This window comes from Pseudorasbora parva, chromosome 24 (assembly GCF_024679245.1).
Source record: "Pseudorasbora parva isolate DD20220531a chromosome 24, ASM2467924v1, whole genome shotgun sequence".
Taxonomy (NCBI): Eukaryota; Metazoa; Chordata; class Actinopteri; order Cypriniformes; family Gobionidae; genus Pseudorasbora; species Pseudorasbora parva.
Genome location: NC_090195.1, coordinates 7,139,028 through 7,147,208, shown reverse-complemented (window position 1 = coordinate 7,147,208; position 8,181 = coordinate 7,139,028). Strand labels below are relative to the sequence as shown.

General features: G+C 37.9%; 1 long non-coding RNA gene across 1 annotated transcript in view; it reads left to right on the top strand.

Annotated features, from left to right (window-relative positions):
- Positions 1 to 1,380: 1,380 nt before the first annotated feature.
- The window catches only part of LOC137063408 (uncharacterized), a 99,144-nt gene continuing 92,343 nt past the window's right edge, over positions 1,381 to 8,181 (top strand). Inside the window, exon 1 of the long non-coding RNA XR_010901382.1 lies at positions 1,381 to 1,591. This is a non-coding gene — a long non-coding RNA (uncharacterized lncRNA). The remainder of the gene's footprint in view (positions 1,592 to 8,181) is intronic.

Here is an 8,181-nt window from a genome sequence, read left to right as displayed (position 1 = left end):
GAAACACACGGACATCACAGAGGCTGATGAGCACATGGAAGCCTTTCCCACTTCAACAATGTTGAAGGAAATCAATATGCAATTTTCCCCCTGATCTGCACTGGATCCTAGAGGGGAAAAAAATCCATTTTTCATTCCTTCCTCCACCTGAGCTTCCGAATTAGTTGGTCAACAGCTTTTGTTCCAGAGACGATAACAATTAAACTTAAGCGTTGCATTAATAAATCTAAATAAATGGAGATTTAAGTAGCGAGTGGCAAGACTTAAAAACAAAAGAGATGTGTGGTCTAAAAAGGTGCTCAATGCTTTGGTCTTAAAAATTCAGTCTCAAAATACTTCGAAGCATTTAAAAATAGTTAAAGGTGCAATAAAGGGAATGTGTCACCGTCAGCCAGAGTAATAGCGGTTATCCCCACTGAGTGGCAAAAATACTGAGTGGCAGCATTGGTTTCCAGAGTGAATGCCGCGAAAAACACACAAAACACAGCTAAAACGGGAAAAAGCTTTGAGATTTGACAGATTTGTACAAATAGATTTGACAAGAAATCTGAGGTATGTTGTATGCCGAAAGCTAAAATAAAAAGAAGCAAATTAATTGCTGCATTTCACAGAAACAACTGGACTCTAGGCAGCGAAAAAGGATCGGAAGTTAACATTTTGTGTCAATATGTTGAATATTGGTGTAAAATCATAGCCTATATTTTATTATGTATTGTATTGACAACTTATCAGCTAAATATTGATCATATTATATTCTGCATGATTAGATGGTTTTTAGCACTGACAAAAACGAAATTAGAATACATACCATTGATATAAGTGATCACCTGGATTAGGCCTATATTGTATAAAACATTAACAGGCAAATTGCTTTGTATTTCCCTGGCGCTGAAATCAGGCTCATATGTCAGGAATCATGATTCTGCATGTCAATATCCATGCATCACTCGATCTTTTGTAAGTTGTGGGCCTAAGGAACATTATATAGTAAACAATATTGTGTGAAACTTAAGTTTAAACTCATCGTTTGTTTTTCTCGAGTTTGCGCAGTTTCTCATATTAAATCCATTCAAGCAGCAGCTCTTCTGTGGCGTGTTGCGGCGGGAAAGTGACGTCAGTGCATATCCTCTACTTAACTTTCATTCTTTTTTTTTAATTTAAAAAAAATGATATAATCATCAGTCCTTATTAAAAACAGTGTTTTTTACTTACCCTAATTCACTATGGTAAGCCTATTTTTTTTATTTATTTTTAGACCTGTCTGGGTGGTTTTCGTGGGAAATCGCGCACATACGTCACTTGCCCGTGCGTGTATCGTCATTTCCGCGAATAGAGATGTTGCTCCGTCTGGTGTGTGTGCGTGTGGGAGTGGATGTTAGATGATACAACGAGCGATAAAGGTTGACATGGAGCTTGATAAATCTCCAAATACCCAATTTAAAAAACACCCAACAGAAGAGAGCCTGCGGGCGAAAAGAGGACGCGTCGAGCTCGTGATAAAACCACAATCAACTTTCCAGAGAAGACGAGAACGGAGGGATTTAAAATGTTGTCAAAGCAACACGGAGATGCCGTTATTATTACTCAGCAGGTGAGTTATTTTATTAAATAAATGTAAAATTGCCATATGCAGCTCTAAAAAATTTCATTGGAAAGCGGTGTCATATTCATCCGCACAGAGCCGAAGTACAACCAAAACAATGTTCTTCCGCGAAGCGCATGCAAGTTTTGTTTTTTTTAATCGGGTCAAAAGTGACATACCTTCATCGGGTGCGTGTACATGCACACCAGTAAGCTGATAACTAAAAAAAAAAATCAGCTTATTGAAATAACCAGTTTTCCCCGTTTACATGCAAACCAGTAAACTGACAACGCAAGTAAGTTAAACCGCGTTTACAAGACTGTTAATTTTTTTTTTTTTTTTTTTTTACATGACTTTATAACCGGGTTATTTTCTTGTAGTGACGTCAAAAATAATAATGTCCGTAGCTGACTGTTTTTTTTATTTTTTTTTAAATGTTACGTCAGTTGTGATGTTACATAAAGCGTGCACCGTGTCAGCGGAAGATTTACAGCTCGTATTATCCCTAATGCAGTTATGAAGCGTTTTGACTGAACCTCTTCTAGGCTAATTCTGCAGCATGAGAAAAGAGAACACCTCTTTACAATTTTCTGGGTCTTAAACGAGTCTACGTTTGTGATATATGCCCTTATTTCATGCAAAACGCTAGCTCGCTCTGTCTGGATGCGTTTAAATCTGCTCTAAATTAGCATTTTTCTCACCTATCACACATGCGCACTTCAATTAGCCGACAGAAAGCAGGTTAATGCGTTTACATCAGGGTTTACATGCAGCGCGAAATCGAGGTAACGCCCGTTTCACACATACTCCGTCTGCAGTGCGTGTGCGTTGCGTATTTTTTTCCGTACCCATGTTAACGGATGGCAGCTTTCACACTGCACGCGGATGCGGTCCGTCAGTCCGTTCCAGGAGCGTTGCGTCTGCAGCAGTGCACGGATCTTTTCGTACCGAGTCTATTTTTTGCTGCGCTGCGCTGCGTTGCTGCATTAAAGTGATAGAACATTGTTCGCATTAAAATAAACATGTACTGACGCGAAAATCTAGTAATTTCAACACGGATGCATATCATGCATTATGCGGATGCATTAAAATGTACTCTTGTTTCAAAGTCAACACATGGCTTTTTTTCTCAAGTAAAGCAACAAAACGACACCTTACCTGGCATTTAGGTAAAAAATGTGCCATAATGGAGAGCACTCGTACTTTCTTGGAGGTGAAATGCAGTTATTTTTGACCTGCAGGATTTCTTTTCAAAGGGTTTAAAAACGAAAGAAAAGACGAGAGTCGGCTGTTTTTGAATAGACTATTCTAAGTTTCTAATTTAAAATGTTTATGATTTTAGGCTATAACCTATGTTTAAATGTTTTGCCTTTTGTGTGAGCTAAATCTAAAGTATATTAATATATAAATATGAATTAATGAATTGAAAAAGTGCTGTTTAAATGTAGGCTTGTAGCCTACGTTAACCTGTCTACTCAGAAAGATTAAACAAAGAGAATTGCAATTCTGATGAGCCAAGATTAGTAACAACTTCTGGATTTTAAATAAAAAAATCATTAATAAATGCTGTGTTTGTGGTATGTAAAAGCGGATCAGTTGCGGACTGCAAACGCAGCATATGTGAAAGGACTACAGGGTGTGGGGCTCCTGCAACGCACACGCAACGCAACACGCACCGCACACGCACTGCAGACGGAGCATGTGTGAAACGGGCGTAAGTGGAAGAAAACTACCTGTCCCGACCGGTTTATGCTTATGCCGTTTATGACCTTACTCCGATAAAAGAAAACGGGTTACCGCGTTTACATAACCATGTTCATTGTCGGCTTATTGGGCATAATCGGCTTAAGAACGTGCATGTAAACGCATCCATTGTCAACATCGACATCTATTAAAATGAATATTTAATTAAAATCTAAAATTGTATATGTTAATATAGACCAGCGCTAACATAAACTAACAATGAACTGTAGCTAAGTTAGTCTATTAACTGATGCAAAAAAAGAGGAACAATGTAACAAATGTATTGGAATGTAACCGATTTAAAAATGAATTTCGTTACATCTCATACAGTCTGTCTATAAATAAATAAATAAATAATATATATTTTAGTTTTCACAGTGAAATCTGTTTCACATAAGGAGATGACCGTTTGTTTTTTTCTGTCATGATATCATGCCTAACCCGCTATCAAATGTGCAAAGACAATTTAATAAGCGTTGTATTAGCGTTGTATTACTCATATTACATGTTGTACTTATAGTCAACTCTAGATGACCTTTGAGGAGTATTTCCATTATTTTTTATGGCAGTGCGAGTCATTAGAAAACTTTGCACAGATTATTGTCATAACAACCAACTTCATTTGAATATTTTTCAAATATGGCCTGTGGAAAAAAGTGCATATCCAGCCCTGAGCTAATATAATATAAATGTTAATGAAGATTTGTGCAGTGAGCTGGGAGATGAGTATTTATAATGCCGCAAAACCACTTTAATTTTGGATATGAAATTGGATATTGGATTCCTTTCCCTTTTTTAGTAGGAGGATATAGTAACACAGCTGACTGTAAAATAAATTATCCCAAAACTGAATAATGAGGAAAAAAGTGACTTTGGCGAATTCCTATCAGTTTATGCCGATATGAAATTTGAAACCTGTTTAATTGTTTTCTGTTATTTGGGAATGGTAATGCATTTGGAATCCATCCAAATGCAAATGTTTTCCCTCATTCATCATGCATCCATGTATAAAATCATGATAATTGGATTTTGAAAATCATTTTGTAAACAAATGTCATGCGATTGTTGTAATTTTGCTCATGATATGAGAGATGTGCTCAAGTCATTCCATTGCAAAAAATATTGCTATCTTTTTTTTTCAGTCGACTGAAAATATATGCAAACATGGATGTCAAATAAGCACAAGTCAGTAGGCGACATAGTGCCTTTTTTCTCCATTTATATTAATATAATTAATCAAATTAGTTATTTCTAAACGGCTTTAGTGGTAATTGTCTCATGAATATTGCTGAAATGGGATCAGGATGAAGTTAATACAATGAACTGATTCCATGTGAAGTGGCCAGTGGCCCTAATTAACCCAGACATTTGCTTTTGATGTTGATAAATTGAGTGTATTTGATTCACCATCTGCTACATCTGCACTCAGGTGCGTCCAAAACCACGACAGGTGCTGCGATTCCTCCTCTGCCAACCACACATACACAAAGTAACGGTGCCAGCTTTCTCTCATTCTGCATTTCAAAATATTCTATGCTATTTTTTATTTATTTATGTTAAAACACATTCTCTTAACCCAATGTATTGAATACTATTAGTATGCCATTTATGGGTTTTTCTCCCCCCAAAAGTGTAAACATTGAGGCTCCCAGGCACCATCAAAACATTGAGGCGGGATCTGTGGTTAGCTGATGCATTACATGTCGCTCATACAGCTTCGGGCACAGGAGTGGAAGCCAAAATCGCTACAGTTAGACAAGATTAAAAAGGTCATGAACACGTCAAAGCAAACAGGGTATTGCAATGCAACAATCAATATGAGACAATATGCACCCATTGAGAAAGACAAATGTAGCCTACCAGTTTGTTTACTTTGTCCAGTGCCATGTCAAAAAATGCACCCAGTGCAGATACTTGGTTTATGTTAGCGAGACGCTCTACAGCGTTTGGCTACTCAGTAGTTGCTTACTCATTATGACACATAGCACCACAGCTAAAAGCAAGGCCGTAACCTTGTCGTAGGCACTAGGGGGATCAACAGGGGGTTTTCGGGGGGAAGAGGGTGGGGGTGGGGGGTATTGGTTTATTCAAAATAATTCAATTATGAAAGAGATTTTTTTTTAATAAGCACAAATTCGCTCTTCTTTTTGTCTGCCTAATATGTAACAAATGGTAACCGTTTGTCACATCAATATCAGTTATGATTTACATGTCACCATTTTTAATTGAAAATGACATTTCGTAATATTACCGTTATGCTGCTGAACGTTTTTATCATAAAACAGTTGTCAAATATGAAATGTTTAGCTACTTACATCTTATGACACACTGTTTTACTGCTATAACTAATGTGTCGCATTGATATTTGCACTACCAGTAAGTAGGGGTGTAACGGTACACAAATCTGACGGTTCGGTATGTACCTCAGTTTTGAAGTCACGGTTCGGTACGAGATATTAATTCATTTTTATTCTTTATGAAGAGATGATTACGTTCCCTTGCGCGCCGCTTGACCTGACGCGTACTCAGTCACATCACATTAGAGCGTCAAAACAGCATTTATCGTTTGAATTTTGTGATGAAATGGACTGAATACCTAATATGTTCGCGTGGGGACTCATTTGAAATATGTTCTGTGGTTAAAACAAGCCGACTGTTAACTGTTAAAGATTGCATTCGTACAGTTCGGTAGACGCGTGCACTGAACCGAAAGCCCTACCAGTACGCCCCGCCCCCTTTGATTTGATTGGCTATCTCACTCATTCTGACAGTGACTATTGTCATCGAAACGACACACTTCACCTTTAGGGCCCCATCATACACCCAGCGCAAAGTGACGTCAGACACGATGACACGTGTTTTTTCATGATTCAGCCTGGCAGAGTTATCGTTTTTTCGTCCAGCGTCACGTTGTTTTAATAGCAAAAGCAGATGGCCGTGATGGTCTGAAAACCAGGTGAGTTCAGGCGTATTGTTGGCGCGTTGCTATTTTGAGGAACTGAAAAAGACTGTGCAATTGACCAACTGAAACCTGGGGCCTGTTGCACAAAACTAGGATAAGGGATTAAGCCGGGATGATCCTGGCTCAATTTATTCGCTAAAATAGTTATCTTTCGTTATTGTTATCGTTCTTGGTGTAAGTGTGCCTTCAGGGTACGTTTACACGACAGCAGTGTACAAATTTGACATGAATATAACATCTGGATGTGACGTATAACGGCGAGCGATCTCAGCTTCAGTGCGGATAGTAAGGAGCTCCGTGGTCTCGACTTGTGTCAAGTTTGCGCACGTTTCTCATTGTTTAATTTTAGTTTCTTTTGTATAGGAACACTCTCTGCGTTTAAAACACAGACTAGCTCTTCTGGCACTGCAGGGTTGTATTATTGAAAAAACAAGCTCTAGGAGTCGCACGATAACTACGTACACGTTGCGGCATTAGTTTTGGCTTTTGTTCACACAGCGCTCGTCCCGGATCGAACCCCACAATGTTACTAGGTCCCCGACCCGGGTTCAATTCGGTAATCAATTCCGGGACGTGGTTGCTTTCACACAGAAGGCGACCCGGCAATGTTCTGGGAATATTGCGGGTCCGACGTGCAGTGTGAAAGGGGCTTAAGATATCCGTTATCCTAGTTTTGTGCAATAGGTCTCTGGTCTGAAGTCAATAGCGCAGTATTTTGTGTTATTTAAAGGGCGCGTTAGTAATGTGTCTACAGGCGGGTGTACGGTGCGAACACTGCTTATTACACACACAGGGATGTGCAGCAGTACTCACACTATTAAACATTAAAAATAATATTTAGGAGAATATAAAGGAGAATAAAGGGATCGCAAATTCCACCATGTAAACAGCGAATCCGGCATGGCGAGCAAACTGGCTTTTAAGGGGAATGGGAGATTCTAACACATTACGCCCAAAACAACACCCATTACTCATTAAGAGACTAGTAGGTACAATCATTTTGGACCATTTTTTTCCGTCGTTAAACTAGCAAAAGTGGATTTGGATGTGCCTAAGTGCACCTGTGCCATGCTCTCAGATAATGTTATCTAAATGTGGCAATTCAAGGCTGTTAAATGATCATATTTTAATAAATATTGCAGTGTCTGTATGATTACAAAATCACAGCTAAAATTGTCACATGAATGGCAATAAATGTTTTTCTTTTATTCTTAAAACCAGACTGTCCTTACAGCTGAAATACTGCATTCGGTTCTGCTCCACAACCAATGTAAAAAATAAATTAAAAAAAATTGTGATTTCTGTATTGTGATTGTAATGGCAGTCTGTTCCTACACCACAAAGCCCACAGCCAGACAATAAACTGAAAATACATTAATGAACATGCCAATCATAAAAATATCTTTACAAATAGTTTACATTTCTATACAATATGAAGTAATTTAGTTATATTTCTAGGCCTCTGAGATGACATCAGTGACCTGGATCAGTATAGAATAATTTCTCTCAAACATGACACCGATTTCAAAATATAGGGGAAAAAAAAATCACTTTTTCAGTGGACTGAATCAATTTTCCATCAATCTTTTTTTTTTTTTTTTTTTTAAAGCTATACACATACATTTCACATTCTTATTTTAACAAATAAATTATGTACAGTAGCAGAATGAAAATGTCAGCAGAACAAATATGAATATTCTGAAGCTTTTTCTGTAAATCTGCCATACAAAAATAGAGTTCATTATGACACACTCCATACCGAATGACATCATAGAGAACAGAAACAGTGTGACTACTACATGTCGCTCTGAATTACACACACACCTATGCAATGATGAAAAACAAAATACAGTGACAATGTACACACAATATCATCTTTACAGTACATTAAGAC